Raw genomic sequence first — 16801 nt, 5'->3', positions numbered from 1 at the left:
AAGTTTGGGTTTCATTAATCCAAATGCATTATAAAGGTCAATATTTGGAGAAATGTTGTAGTGAATGGTTTTCTGAAGTGTAGCATTAACTGCCAATTTTACCTAAGTTTTTATTTCTTCATTTCTATGTGTTCAGTTTCTTTGAAATAAAGTAAACCTAATTTACATTATTCTTTCCCCTACCCCTAACAATAGATGAAATGGAATACAAATTTTAACAAATAGAAAAACAAACAAACAACTTTAGTTTAGAACTTGGAAAACTTATTCTCATTAAAACAGTGACTTACTGGGTGATTAAATTCCTAGGCCAGTCTTTAAAAGCCTACTTAATCTTTAGAAAAATAGCTGAAGTTTATTGTCAAACTGCTACAGTTTTAGATCAGGACATAACTTTAGAGGTCATCTTGTTTAATTTTTTCACTTTAGAATCATCTGGAGTTGAAATGAATCTCTGAGGCTTATCAGTCCCACCCCATGATTTTATAAATGAGGAAACTGGGGTCTAGGGAGGCGAAGTAACCTGCGTAGTCATACAGATGGTCAACTTTAAAGAAAACTGAGGCTCAGGGAAGTTAACTAGCTTGTCACAAAGATCATAAACCTCAGAAGTAAGGTATGAAACCAGATTTTCAGAAATAATGGTCTTTCCACTGTACTACATCTACTTTTAATAAGAATATTACTACTACAAATACCATTGTTTTTGTGAAGGAAAGCTTTTAGAGTTATGATTTGATATTTTGGGAACACATTTCTCTACCTTTCCAACCCTAGTCGATTAGGAGTACAGAATTCCTCTCTCCATAGCTACTTCTATGTGCTACCACCTGAGTGGACCCCATTCAATTCAGCTCCCATTCATTAAGGGTAGTTCAAAGTCACCAGTAGAAGGTACCTAAACAGTGTAGGAGCTGAAAGGAATGAGCAGAGACAAGTTTGAAACAGTTATAATAATGTTATATGTTTCCCTTTGGCCAGCTCCATATTCTCTTGATGTTTAAGTTTGAAAATACAATGAAATTTTCTGACGTCACAACCTCATAGTTAGCATGTTCTTATCTTTCCATTTGGTCTTTGGTCTTTGCCTTTCTCCATAGGGACTAAAGCCCTATAGGCAATTAGCTTCCTTTACAATGAGTAATGGTTTTTCACAGAGGGCTTGAGGATTTTCTAAAGTAGGTGGGACTTACTTAAGACAATGTTTTAGAAGTCTTGAGAGATCTCTTGTAAATGTTCTATAAAAACTTTGGTGAATTAGTTAATCAAATGAGATCATTTATGTAAGGCACTTTGGAAAGCTTGATATAATATTCATGGTACCTGTCTCACAAAATTGTGAGATATGAGGTAATGCATTTAAAGTACTTGGCAAAACTTGAAGTGCTATATAAATGTCAAATGACACTTATGGAGAACATGACGTTGATAATGATCGTGATAACATTTTCTAATACACAACCCTATTCTAAAATGTCTGATTTGTTCTATCATGCTTCTTCTACCTCTCTTAGGAGCTGTTTTGGGTGGTAGCTTCAACTAAGGTCTATATACATTTTTGTTATTTCCTTGGTAAAAGGAACTTCTATTAAGGAAACTCTTCCACTGAAGAGGATTGGCAATTACTCTACACTAGGTTTGGGAACCTGCAGCCTCAAGGTCATATGTGGCCCTCTAGGTCCTCAAGTACAGCTCTTTGACTAAAGGCCAGCTTCATGAAACAGGATGGGTTTGCATTCAGTCAAAGGGCCACACTTGACCTAGAGGGCCTCATGTGGCTTCTAGGTTGCAGATTCCCCACCCCTGCTCTACACCTTTAAATCTTTGTTGTCTGGGACAGGTTAAGTGACTTGCTGAGGGACATATAGATAACATGACTCTGAGACTATCTCCCCACTATGCCGTGTTTCCTGTCATGATCAGGGAACATGTTATTTTTGCCACAATTCCCTACTTAACTATCAAAATAGTTCTTATGTTTGGTAATCCAGAAGTCAGTAACTAATTGTACTTTTTTGGTTTCTATTTTTGAATTATTTTTATAACTGTATTTTTGGCTAAGTTTGTGACAGTGGAGCCATTTGCTGGCACTCATTTGAATGTTAGTACATTCCTCTCCAGGACAACCTGACTTAGCTAGACCCAACCCACCCTTTCTTACACTATTGTAGACTTTCTGGTGCGCCAAATTTCAATTATAGAAATGACCCAGTGCTCCAGCATTTCACATCCATTAACCCCTTCCTGGCATCTAATAGTCACACAACCTCACTCATATTTGATTTGGAATATATTGTTTGAATTTATTTATAGACTTTGGAAATTAAGGTTGGGTTGTTATCCAAAGAATAAACTGTATGTATAAGGATAAACTGGTGATCTACCTTAACTGATACTTGGCTATTTTGTTACTTGTAATTTTAGCATTTTTTCCTTTTTTCCATGTTACTTTTTGTATGTGTTCATTTGAGTTCCCCATTTGTAGCTCTTGTTTGAGAAAGTAGAATATACTACCTAGTGTTTGATTTAATCCTTACTTTCTTTTGTAAAGACATAATTTCTTGTAGTTCAGAAGACTATCATTTAGCAAACCAACTTTTCTAGAATGATGAATGGTACCCATAGGGCCTAAAAGAGAGAGTGAATTTTCAAAAAGTGAATAATTCCCTTTTCACCATAGTAGAATTGCACAGATTATACTTTGTTCTTAAATTCTGGACACAAGTTTAAAGGGCAAACAAAAAATCCTTCATGAAATGAAGCTGAGTTAATGTGGAAGTCACTGATTGAATTTAAGTGTACAACAAGCCCCCTTTTTAGTCACTTTTCTGTCATAAATTCACTTTTGGAAAAATGTCAGTGATAGAAATTATTTGAGGCACAGTTCACTAGGGGTGTATAGTTGCCTATCCTTAAAAATTGGTACAGTTTTCTAGCTTGCATTTGCTTCTCTTTTTTTCCTCTTAGAAGTTGGAGTTATTTCTATCAGTGATAACTGTCTGTGGCATACTTTCCAGGACTTTCGGAGGGAACATTGCCACAGAGGAAGGGCACATTGTAAAACAATTATATTAATATCCTAATGTGCCTCAAAACTGGGTGACATATAGCAACATTTTCTATCCTAGTAACTTCCTTCCTCTCAGGAAAAAAAAATGTTTTGCAGCAACTTGAGGCAAGTAGAGATTTGTACTTATTTTGAGCTAGGGAAATGGTGTAAAAATTGAAATCTGGAAGTGGTATTGGGAATTCTCCTCAAATTCAGTGGCAAGCCTCTAAATGGTACATTGGGTATGGAAAGGTTGAGAGATTTAGCAGCAACATCTGGTGAAAAAGGAACCCTAAAATGAATGTCAAGCAAAAGAACTAAGTCATACTCTGGCCATACTATAGGATATAAACATCATTTGACTGATAAGTTCCACCAAATATTCCAACTATGTTTCTAAACCATGTTGTACATGATCTATGCAGAAAGAATAGAAGAGGATGATATTTTTAACTAAGGTTTGGAGGGTTGTATGTGTCCTCTCTGAGGGTTGTCTAATTATCTTCCCAAGGTAGTAAACTGGTCATATTTCTTCTGCTCAGTAATCTCCCTCTAGGAGAAAATACAAATGCCTTAGCCTAGCATTTAAGGATTGTTTAAATCAGATTAACTCCAACCAACCTTTAGAGCTTTAGCAATAAGAGTGTGTCCATTTTAAAGTAGATTTTGCTTTTTGATTCATTGTATAGACTCAAAATGTAAGGGAATGAAAATCATTCAGAGAGTCCAGGGTATAAGGAGAGATTCTCCCTGGTGTCTGAGTGTCCCCTCTCCCCATGTCAAAAGTCTTCTCTAAAGATGATTATATTCATATGTGCAAGAGGTGACTCCTCTAATTAAAACATGTGAGTCATATCAAGTCTAGCAGTAGAATAGACCATGAGTAAATATTCACTGTGGACTTGGTATTGCTAATGTTCAAGTATCTCTGTTCTCATTCTGTTCCTTAATCAAGTAGTCTTTGTATGCACGGTGCTCCCTGGATATTATCCTCCTTCATGTGGCCTATGTTATGGTCAGACTGGACTTTTGTCTACCTAGCTTGAAGCTACTAGTTATAGAAGCTGCTAGTAGACTCTCCATCTTCAATTTTCATTGTAGTATAAAAGAATTGTGTGTCAAACTGACTCCATCTTGTAAAACTCCATTTTGAGTATTTTCCTTCCAATTTCATCTGCTTGCTAATCATGGGAACTGAATGATGTCCTGTTTCACACCTGAGAAAGGCTACTTGCTCTCTCTTCCCCTTCTTAGTCCCCCAAATTCATTCATTCATCTCCCTCCTAATTTGGAAAATCCCTAATCTTTCCTCCAGTTAGAAATCAGATTACCTAAGCTTATGTCCTAGTTTATTTACAGTTAATGCTTTTCTTTTAATGCATAAAAATCCATCTCCCTTGTATTCAAGGTCTAGTGACAAGCTGAAGAGGTCCGGTCCTGATTTGTTATTCAATTGGTATACATTGCTTAATAAAATCAATATACTCAGAAGCTCAAACTATCATTTCTCAGTTATTTCAGATTTGTACTTATCACAGGTAGTAGTACACATGGCATCCTTCTAGTACAATGTAAGTTCGTTAATATCAGAGACTTTGTTTTTAAATTTTTTCTTGATGGGAAACTCTCTAGAATGAAGTCTTGAAGACAACAAGAACTCATTGAAAAACCTAATGTTTTTAAATATATGAAAAAATAAAATCAAGAGCAGATAACTATGTAAGAGTAACATCTAGAATATTAAGTTTAAGAAGAAGGTAAAACTGCAAACGAATGTAAATGACAACATAAAAGTTTTTTCAAATTTATGTTGTTGGCAAAAGAAATATCAGAGAAAGCTAGAACAACTACTTGTTAGATAAGGTGATATGAACAAGTGATAAAAAAGGGAAAAATGTTCTGTTCTTCTGCTTCAATTTTCTATGCCAAGAACAATGATCTTAGGCCTGAAAAGCATAGAAGAAACATATTTAAAGGGGAATTTAAATTTAACTAAAGAGATAGAAAAAACAAACCTACTTTCCTTCAATAAAGTGAAATTTACAGGAAAAGATTAAGTAAAACCCAGATTATTGACAATGTTCACTAAGTGTGTCATTCTGAGTTGGTGGGATGGATTCCTTAAAAATTATGATGAATGGAAGAGGATGTAGGCAAATGTTGCTCTACCTTTTAAATCCAGGGAAAGGGCATAAACTTCAAGCTATAAACAGTTATGGTTGAGTTGGTTTATTTACAGAATTCTTGGAAATACAATTAAATTAATCTCCCCATGGAGAATTTTCAAGTACAGGTGGAAAGATCTCATGCGTTGTAAGTGGATGAATAGGTCAAAACTGAAATATTGCGGAGAACTGCCATATTGAGACCACAGATCCATTGAAATATCACAAAGGGAATCATATCTAGCATGGGTTCATAATGAACAGGTTATATCAGGTTAGCTTCATTTCCCTATCTTAAAAAGATAAAACAATGGAAATGGATGAAGATAGATGTCTATCCTATGTCTAACATAGAATATATTCATTTAAGTAAGATTATTTCATGACCTCTCTCATTATGAGGAAAATGAAGATGAAGAAATATGAACTACATGATTGTATAATTCTATAGAGTTGAAACTAGCAGAATGATGAACCCAATGAATAGTAATTAATGGATCAATATAAACCTGGGAAGATGTCTCTAATACTCCAGCATTTTGTCTTTGGCTCTGTACTGTTTAACATTTTTATCAACAACTTAGATTAAGACATGAATGGCATGTGTATTGATTTACTGCTAGCATAAAGCTGAGAAGGATTGTTGACACATTAGTTGACAAAAATCAGGATCCAAAAAGATATTGACAGATTATAATAATTGGCTAAGTCTAATAAAGTCCAATAAGAATAAATTCATGTTAAAGATTGTACATGTTTAACAAATTAACAAATAGAGGATGTGCAAGTGTGGTTAGAGAGTAATTTAAGTGAAAAAAGATCAAGTTTTTGTGTATTCTAGGTTTAATATTTATCAACAGTGAGACATCCTAACAAAACACACATATACCAAAAATACTAAACCAAAAAAAACCCCAAATTTGTTCGTAGGTTGTATTTATAATTTTGATAGTTCTAACTTATATAACATTGTAAAATTTGTAAAAAAAAAAAAAAACCCATAAATTTTTTCATTTAATCCTATAAGGTAGCTGCTATTATTACCAAGATTACATAGATGAGGAAGCTGAGGTTTGGAGAAGTTTCCTTGGGGGCATATGCTAACTCATGTTTTCTGACTCCAAGTTTAGGTGTTAGAGCCTAGACCTATGAAAATGGGCTGCCATTCTAGCAGGTGCAAGAGGCTAGAACTATGTTTGAAGTGTAGTTGGAGCAGTGGAGTGCCAATGTTTAGTATTTGGTTGGAATCAGGGGCTGGGGAGCAGGGGTGGAAAAGCAGCCCAGCTCTGGTGACTTTTAGAGCTTAGCTAGGTTAAATTAGTTGAAGAAAGGGAAAGTGTAAGTATTGTCTTACACCAATGGCTTAGAATCTGGTTTACAGAGGAGGAGGTCTGGACCAGCAAAAGGTCCAGGGCTATAGGGCTATAGGTGTTTTTAGGTCCTCGGCTATTGAGCTAAGACAATGATCTAGCTTTGGCATTAGTAGGACAGCCTTCTTTTGGTGATAGAGAGACAGGAAGTGTGGGCAGTTGGCTTATCCTCAGCTCTAGACATGGAATCAATGTACAAATGACTGGACATCTTAGCTATAGGCTTTACCAGTCAGTAGAGACTGGTGATGTCTTCACCAGCTGAATTGGTATGGTAGCCTTAAGTCCTCCTTCTTCCATTGCTCTGGGATATTTTTACTTCCTTTCCATGCTAATAATGGCTTTGGGTAGCAGTTTATTCTCTGTCAAGTTAAAACCCTCATTCTATCCATAAATTTTACTATAAGCTTCTAGGACTTAGTAAAAATGATGAGATTCAAGACTGATTCAAATAAAATTTTATTATCTATTATGTGCAAGTGCTAGCACTGGGCTGTCATGATTTAAATTCTGATTTAGAAGACCTTAATGTTGAAGCATACCCTTTTTGCCACTATCTTGGATACTTATTTAAATATTGTATAGACCACAGACGAGAGACTTGGGGGAGTCTGCATAATAGCAATCTCCAGTATGTGAAAAGCTATCAATATAAGGAAGGATTGAACTTACTCTTCTCCTCCAGAAGGTAGAAGTAGGGACAATGGGTAAAAATGACAAAGAGTTAAAAATGTAGTCATCCAAGACAATTAAAAAAAAATTCCTACTGGACTTACGCAAAGTAGAATGGAATATTTAGAGAGTTCCTTCTCACTGGAGGTCTTAAAAAAAAAGCTAAGAAGTCATGTGTGAGGTCTATTGTAAGAAGCACATATTTTCAGGTAAAAAAAATAGCCTCTGAGTCACTTTCAGCTCTTACATTCAGCCAAGAAACATTAAGTGCCACAGCATGACAGGCAGGCACTATGCTAAGCACTGGGGATACAAAAAGAGACAAAAGACAGTCCCTGCCCTCTAGGAGCTCACAATATAATGGAAGAGATAACAAACAAACAAATATGTACAATCTATAAATGGAATTAGTAGGAAGTAGTTAAGAAAGAGAAAGTATTAGAAAAAAGAGGGATCAGGAAAAGTTTTCTATAAAAGATGGAATTTTATTTGGAAGTTAGAGGAAGTCAGGGAAGGCAGTAGGTAGAGATGAGGAGGGAGAACATTCTTGTTCATTGTCCTTCATTTTTGAAGAGGACCAAAATGACATCACTATGTGGAAGTCAAGGTACAGCGTAACTGCATCATTTGAATACCTGGCCGAAAGTTCATGATGGGATATTGAGGCAGTGAGGCCAGACCAGGAACTAGGAAAATTTTAACTAGGAAAATTGGAAGGAGTTAAAGGACCTACTGATTAAAGCAATGAGTAGATTCAAAAGATTGTTGGTTGGTTAATTGTTGTCCTTCCTTCTCAAAGAGGATAATATGTTTGAGTTAAGGTATAATGTGTTTGACTGTGGCTGATCACACCTACATGAACTTGGAAGGCTCTATGAAAGGTCAGGCAGAAATAGTCCCCATGAACATTTAGAGTGGAAATTTCTCTAAATTTGTGCATCTTATGTTTCTTTTGAGCTACTTCAACTCTGCTTCATTCATAGAGCCCAAGGCTTTCTTTAAAACAGACATGCCATGCTGGATGTTTCTTTGTCACTATCTCCCATGTCACACAATTGATTCCAAAGTTCTTCAGGGAGACCTTAAAGAGTGTCCTTGTATCACTTCTTCTGATTTCCATGTGAGCACTTGCCTTTTATGAGTTCTCCAAACATATGTTTGGCATTCAAACAACCATTTCCAACTATACCAGCAAGCATCCTAGCATACCCAGGATGACTTGCTAGCACAGGTTCTTGCATCTGCTTTTCTTAAAGGAAAGCAACTTTAAAGAAGTTAACAATCACTTTAGTTAAGCATATATAGCGTTCACTTAGTTTGGAGGAAAAGTCAGCACCCTGAACTTCAGAGAAAATACAAACAGAAATTACAGACAGAGATAATAGCATAAAGGCCAATAGACAGAGCTTCTAAGTATATGAGAAATTAGCACAGATCAACTGTCTGACCATTACATACACACATATTTACTACAGAGAAAAGGACCAACATCTAGGTTTTCAAAGCCATAGGGACTAGGGTGGAAGGAGGGCACTCCTTAATGGCCAACCAGTCTCATCTGACCAAATCACACAAAGACTCTTCCAATGAGTATTCCCCAAAGCAAAATGCTAACCTCAGAATACACAGAGAGCCAGAAGGTGCCACAACCCATGTGCTTCAGTGCCTAATTACCAAAAGGTGTGAAATCCTTCAAGCAAACAAACCTGTCCTAAGCAAGCTTCCCTCAGTGGACTCCATGTGAGGCCTATAATGGGCAGGGAAGATCTTCAACACCCATTAACATTACACCAACCCATTGGAGTTGCAGTCTGTACAGTAGAATTTGAATGCCTGGCAGTTTAGCTTAAGAAAGGACCTCAGCGTCTAGTACCTTACTTTGCCAACTGATCTTCAGTCTTCCTAAGACAATTCAAATAGAAGTGATTCAGTTCACTGGCATGGTGCTGGTATACTGTTTAGATTATGCAGGCATACCACAATGAGATCATAACAAGAGCTCTGTAGATCTTCAGTTTGGTTGGCAGTCTAATACCTCTTCTTTCCCATACTTTCTTTTGAAGGCTCCCAACCCTGAGCTAGCTCTGGCAATGCATGTGTCAACCTTATCACTCATGTGTACATTCCTGGAAAGTTAAAGCAAGTGAATGTATCCAGAGCATTCACTGTTTTTCCATTTGCTGTAACTAGTGCTTTCACACATGGATGATGTGGAGCTGGCTGGTGGAGAACCTCTGTTCTCTTAGTTAATTGTTAGGCCAAAATTAGCACAAGCAGCAGAGATTCATTCCATACTTTGTAGCGTCTCAGCCTCAAACTGCATTGAGTACATATAACCACACGCAAAAAACAAACCAAACCAACAAACAGCAACAAAAACATGCACTACCTCTCCTTCCTCTTTAGTCTTGGCTTGTAGCACTTTCTTTTTGTTTAGTATTTTATTTTCCCTCAGTTACATATAAAAACAATTTTTAACATTTGTTTTTAAAACTTTGAGTCCCAAATTTTCCCCATTCCTCCCTCCCCAGCCTCCTCACTGAGAAGATAAGCAATTCAATATAGATTATACATGTGTAGTTATGTAAAACATATCCATAATAGTCATATTGTGAAAGAAAATAGATTAAAAAACCCCCAAAAAACAAAAACTGCAAGAAAAATAAAGTAAAAAAATATGCTTCAATCTGTATTCAGACTCTATCAGTTCTTTCTCTGGGAATGGATAGCATTTTTCATCACAAGTCCTTCAGAGTTGTCTTGGATCATTGTATTTTGGAGAACAGTTAAGTCATTTGCATCTGATCATCTTACAACATTGTTCTTACTTTGTATACAGTATATTTCACTTTGCATCAGCTCATGAAAATCTTTCAGGTTTTTCTGAGAGCATCCTGCTCTTAATTTCTTATAGTACAATAGTATTCTCCCATAATCACATACCACAGCTGTATAAGTGAGCACATACACAGTGGATGCCTGCTACTATAGGTTCTTAGATCTGCATTCATGAAAGGAAAGGCAACTTTTGAGGGGTTAACAATCACTTTAATCAAGCACATGTATCATTCCTTTAGCCAAGCACATATATCATTCACCTCATTCAAGGGAGTCAGCACTCTGAACTTCAAAGAAAATACAGAGAAATCAAAGATCAACAGACATGGCTTCCTCTGCCTGATCATCAACAGACATTTCCAACTGTCTGATCATAGTTACCATAGAGGGAAGCACTGACATCTAGGTTTTCCATGGGGTGGGGTGGGGAGACTCCTTACAGGCTTCCCAGAGTCTTTGTCTGGCCAAACAAACACTTCCAATAAGCCCCAAAGTAAAACCTCATCTCAGAGTGTTTATACCTCTTTTAGAGTCAGAGGGCATCACAACCCTTGACAACCAGAGCCTCATTAACAAAAGGTAGGGGTCTCCCCACAAATCTTCCCTATTCAAACTCCCCTTAATGGGCAGGCTCAGTAATGGGTGGGGAAGATCTTTAATCACATTAAAATAGTTAATCCAAATACATATACTGTTTATAGTTAAAGAAACTCTTGTTTCTATACTTTACTCCTAGTAAAGACTCTTGATTGATGAAGGCAAGATTCAATCAGAGGCATTTGATTATACTAAAACAAAAACAGCAAAAGATCCTATTTTGCTTTCCATTACACTCTACCCTTCCAGGATCCTTGACCTTACAATCTAAATGACCATGGATCCTGGAACAAACAGATTATACTAAAACAAAAGCAACAAAAGATCCTACTTTGCTTGCCCTTACAACAACTTGTTCAGCAATTCCCTAATTGATGAGTGTCCCTTCAATTTCTAATTCTTTACCCCCAGAAAAGAGCTACTATAAATATTTTTGTACATACGGGTCCTTTTCCCTTTTGTTTTTTATCTCATTGGGGATATAGACTTAGTAGTGGCATTGCTAGGTATGCATAGTTTTATAACCCCTTGGGCATAGTTTCAAATTGCTTTACAGAATGATTGAATCATTTCACCACTCCACCAACAATTCCTTAAAGTTTTTCCCACATCTCCTCCAAAAATTTGTCAATTACTTTTTTCTGTCCTATTAGCCATTCTAATAGGTATGAGGTAGTACCTCAGAATTGCTTTAATTTTCATTTCTCCAATCAATAGTGAGTTAGAATATTTTTGTGTATGGTTGTAGATAGCTTCTATTACTTCACCTGAAAACTGATCATACCTTTTAATCATTTATCAATTGTGAAATGGCTCAAATTTTTTTAAATTTGACTCAGTTCTCTGTGTTTGAGAAATGAAGCCTTTGTCAGAGAAACTTGCTTCAAAATTCACAGTTACTCTTGCTAACTGAATTTCTCTGCATCCTGCCCTCCCAATTTATTCTCTCTTTCCTTTTATCCTGTACCTCTTCAAAAGTTTTTTGATTCTGGCTACCCCCTCTTCCAATCTGACCTCTTTTCTATCATCCCCTATCTTTTTTTATCCCCTTTCCTTCCTACTTTCCTGTAGGGTAAAATAGATTTCCATACCCAACTGACAGTGTATATTATTCCCTCTTTGAGCCAATTCTAATGAAAGTAAGGTTCATTCACTCTCCCTCACCTCTACCTCTCTTTCCCCTCCATTGTCAAAGCTTTTTCTTGCCTCTTTTATGTGAGATAATGTACCCCATTCTACCTCTCATTACTCTTTCTCCAAATATATTCTTCTCTCACTCCTTAATTTTGTTGTTTAGATATCATCTCTTCATATTCAACTTACACCTGTACCCTCCATCTACATATACTCCTTCTAACCACCTTAATAATGAGAAAGGTCTTAGGAGTTACAAATATCATCTCATGTAGGAATGTAAGCAGTTTAAAATTAATAAGTTCCTTATAATTATCCTTTCCTGTTTACTTTTATTTATGCTTCTCTTGAGTCTTGTATTTGAAAGTCAGATTTTCTACTTTTTTGTTAATTAAATTTATTTATTTATTTTAGTTTTTCAACATTTGCTTTCATAAGATTTTGATTTCTAAATTTTCTCTCCCTCCGTCCTCTTCTCCTCCCCAAGACAGCATACAATCTGATATGTTATACATGTATGATCATATTGAACATATTTCCACATTAGTCATGTTGTGAAAGAATTAGAACAAAAGGTAAAAACTGTGAGAAAGAAAAAATAGCTAATAAAACAAGAGAAAAGAGTATGCTCCCATCCAAGGAGTTTTGTGCAACTGTTTTCAGAGATACTTCTAGGTATCTAGGTATGTAAGTTTTTAGTTCTTCCAAGGTGGTATGATCTGAGGAGAGGTATATACTATTCTTCTGGCCTGTGCTCTGGTCTTAGAGCGACCACAAGCACTCTTTTCTGTCCTGCAACTGGGAGGAGAGTCCCCCCTCCATTGTAGCTGCAAGCTCTCATGTGCTAGTGCTCCTCCTCCCCCTGGGACTGCATTCAGGACTGTGACCCAGATCTAAGAATGAGGATATCAACAGAGTTCTGCCTCAGTGCTAGCCCAAAACAACCCTGCAATCTCCTGCTGGCCAATTGTTTGACCCCCTTACTGTCTGTGGGCTGAGAGCACTGAAAAGAGCTGCTTCTGCTACTGATTCAGTGGTTCCCAAGGTCTGCTCCTGGTATGCTAGAAAGGGATTGTGCTGGTACAGCCTGTGCTACACTGTACTCCTCTTTCACCCTGGTGCGACTAATCTTTCCTGCTCATCTTCCAAATTTTCTAGGACTGGAAGTTGTTTTTACTCCATTTTTTGTGGGTTATTCTGCTCAAGAATTTGCCTAGTTATTTTTAAAGGTATTTGGAGGGGTTTGGGGGAGAGATCAGAGAAGTCCCCACCTTTACTCAGCCATTTTGACTCTGCCTCCTGTTCTATGCCAGCTTGTAGCCTTTTCAATTTAAATAATTTGTCATCAGAGCAGCAGCTAAACTTGATATTCATCCTCATTGAAGGCATCTAACAACATTGCTGAAAACATGCTAAAAAGCAGGGGAGTGAAGAAGTAGCCCTGCTTCACTCCATTGTTGACTGGAAGAGCATGAGAGCATTGTCCATTATCCACAACCCATGCAAGCATGCTATCATGAAACTGACATAAAATACTGAGGAACTTCTCTGGACAACCACATTTTCACATAATTTTCTTTTTAAAAAATAATTCAGAGAACTTTATTTAATAAAATGTTACAAAAGTCAGTGTTGATTTACTGACTTACAATTTTCCATTACAACTGATAGTATTAAAGGCCTTAGTCAGGTCAAAGAACATTGTGTATAGACCTCTATTGTGCTCCTGGAATTGTTCTTGGAGTTGTCAGGCAGCAAATGCCATATCAACTGTCCTTCAGCCCTTTCTAAAGCCACACTGGTTCTCAGGAAGATGACCATCTTCCAGTGAAGGACAACCTATTCAGGAGGATTCTGGAAAGAATCTTACAACAATGACGAATATAGAGATTCCTCCAACCCACCCTGTGATTATCATAGGGCAATCTATTTCTTTTATGTTTACAAAGATGAACAATGGAGGCATCTTTGACCTCCTGGGTGATAACCTCCTTTTACATTATAAACTAGAGAATTTTTGTCAGGTTTGGCATGAGCAATGGACCCTTTGCTTCGTAAATCTAAACTTGAATAGAATCAGCACTAAGTATTTTGCCATACAACAGGAGCTTAATGGTATTCAAAACCTCTTCTTGAGTTGGAAGCTCAGCTAGAGAGGGATTGACTTCAACCTGATGTATATAGTCAGTGCCTTCAGCATTGAAGACAATACGTTGAGAACATTATGGAACATTCAGCCCATCTCTCCAGGATCATGTCCTTATTACTAATCAATGTGGCTTCATCACACTGAATAACTGAGATACACCATAGGTCTCTGGTCCATAAATAGCTTTCAGGGCTTTATAAAGGTACTTTGGATTGTCACTCAGCATAAAACTAAATTTCATCGACTTTCTTACTGAGCCAAGAATCTTGCATCTCTCTAACCTTTACTTGCACTTTACTTCTGATGAAGTTAAATGCACCTTCTTGGAGACAGATAAACTATCCTGCTAGTAAACTCTGTGGAGAGCTCTTTTTTCGTTTAGCAGATTCTAAATTTCCCCATCATTTTCATCAAACAATTCTTGATGTTTTTGAGTGTTCTGGCCCAGATGTGTAAATGCGATGCTATACATCAAATCTCTGAAAGCTGCCCACTGATTTTCTGCTCCACGGTTGCCAACTGTGTGTTGGCTCAGCTTTCCCTCCAAGTTAGCAAAAAACTCTTCATGCTTGGAGAAGGGCTCTAATCTGTTGACATTGTCTTCTGGTAGTCATCTTACCTTGGGCCTATTGTTTTTGTTAAATGCAAATATTTAGCTTGAAAAGAAGATAAGTCTATGATCAATTCAGCACTCCACATCACACATCATCATAGTCACTGTCATCCTGTCTGTCTCTTCTCCTTGTGATGACAGTCTAATAAATGCCAATGTTTGCTATGAGGCTGAGTCCATGAAGTTTTATTGCATTTAGTTAAATGGAAGACAGGGCTGGTGATGAGAAGGTCATGAGCTGCACAAGACTTCAGTAGTAAGTGATCATTGCTGGTGCTATTTCTGACTTCATTCCTCCCAAGGACTCCCTGACTTGTATGGTAATGGGTACCTACTCTTGCATTTTAGTCACCCAGAATTATAAGCTTTGTCCTCTCTCAGTACATTGATGATGAGAGTCTCCAGGTCTTCATAAATTTTTTCTTTGACCTAATCAGGGTTCATCAGGGTGGGAGCATATTCACTGATGATGCTGGTGTAGTGCTTTTCTGCAAGTGGCAATCACATTGTCATGAACCTGTTATTTACTCCTTTTGGAAAGCATACAAGCTTCGTTTTGATTGAAATACCTATGCCAGATTCATGACACTCCCCTTTACCAAAAAAGTATATCCAGCTCTGACTTTGGTAAGCTTACAATATGTACAATTGTGTGCACATATGCAATGTGTACACATGTGTGCACACACATTCACCATTGGTACATGGGATGGGCACACACTTATGGACAAGGCAAAATCCAGTAGATCTAAAAAATGAACAGCTCTTGTTGCAAGAGAACTCAACAGGTATTGCATCCGAATAACAGCTCTGAGTGAAAAAAGGTTTGTCTTGTCCATAAGTGTGCACACATTCCGTGTACCAATGAATGGAATCATCTCTGAAAAAGTTTTTGTACCTTTGCGTGTGTATGTGTGTGTGTTTTGACCATAGGCAGGCCAAGGTTAGATGAAGCAGACAATTTTTAGGGTACCTTGCTATCCCCTTCCTCGTACCAGGAAGTAAGAAGTGCATTCCTTCAAAAAGGCTGCTCAGATACCTAAGGGGCTATTGAATCCCACTGCCGCTTCAGTCCAATAAGAAGATGACCCTATGTCAAGCTACCTGAATGCAGGATTGTGACTATGGCTCCTAATGTACTTGTACCTACTGCTTGATCACTTGCCTTTCATCCTAGGACTTTGAAATAAGTAAAAATAGTAAAATGGTGATTTCCTTTGATTTGAGCATAACTTGGGTTTAAATGAGGCAGAACTGTGCAGAGTTATTAGCCTCATTCTCTCCTCCAGAGTCATTGAAGTCTAGTGGCAAGACAAAAGTCAAGATGACTTTTGGTAATGGCTCAGAATGTGTTGAATGACCTTGGCATTTTCTTTCTCTAACCAAGCTCTAAGTGCTCCACAAAGCCTAGTTAGCCACCTTCGTGGCCATAGAAACAAATTATTTTCATCTGCCTATTCTGCCACGGTAAGTCATCACATGCTTGGGATAGGCACTCCCCTCAATTCTCCAAATGGATTTGAGACCACTCAGTTACCCTCAACCTTGTTTAGCCCATTTACTCAAAGGTTGACTGGTGTGTAGTCACTGCACATGCTACAGTTTCTTGGAGTCACAGGTGAGAGTTGGGTGAATCAGGTAGACACCAAAGGTGGAAAGCAGCCCTCTTACTAGAGGTACTAATCTTCCTTAAACATACCCTATAACCCAGGAGAATATTCTAAATATGAGGGACAGCTAGAGAAAGTGTTGAGACTAAAGAGATGGATTATATTTTTCATGGAACAGCTTCGAGGCTAGTGTTATTGAATGAAAGTGTATGTGACAGGGAGTAAGGTGTAAGAGGACTGGAAAAGTGGGAGGGGGCGCTATATTATATATACAAACCTACATATATGCATATATACATACACACATCTATGTGTGTGTGTATCTTTGAATTTTAAACAGAGGGTTTTATATTTGATCCTGGAGGAAGGCACTGGAATAATTTTTTGAATGGGGTAGAGAGTATGTACGTGAAGTAAATGGGCCTGAGCTTTAGGAAAATCATTTGGTGGACTGAATGGAAGATGGTTTAGAGTGAAAAGAGACTTGAGACAGGCAGACCCACCAGTAAGCTATTTTAATAGTCCAAGTGTGAGGTGATAAAGACTTGCATTAGTGTGATAGCAGTCTTAGATGAGAGAGAGGGGACTATTTGAGAGATGTTAG

General features: G+C 37.4%; 1 protein-coding gene across 2 annotated transcripts in view; it reads left to right on the top strand.

The window, feature by feature from the left end:
• The window catches only part of CNBD1 (cyclic nucleotide binding domain containing 1), a 695007-nt gene that overhangs the window by 547544 nt on the left and 130662 nt on the right, over positions 1 to 16801 (top strand). The window lies entirely within an intron of this gene.

Source organism: Notamacropus eugenii, chromosome 4 (assembly GCF_028372415.1).
Source record: "Notamacropus eugenii isolate mMacEug1 chromosome 4, mMacEug1.pri_v2, whole genome shotgun sequence".
Taxonomy (NCBI): Eukaryota; Metazoa; Chordata; class Mammalia; order Diprotodontia; family Macropodidae; genus Notamacropus; species Notamacropus eugenii.
This window is presented reverse-complemented; position numbering and strand designations above follow the sequence as displayed.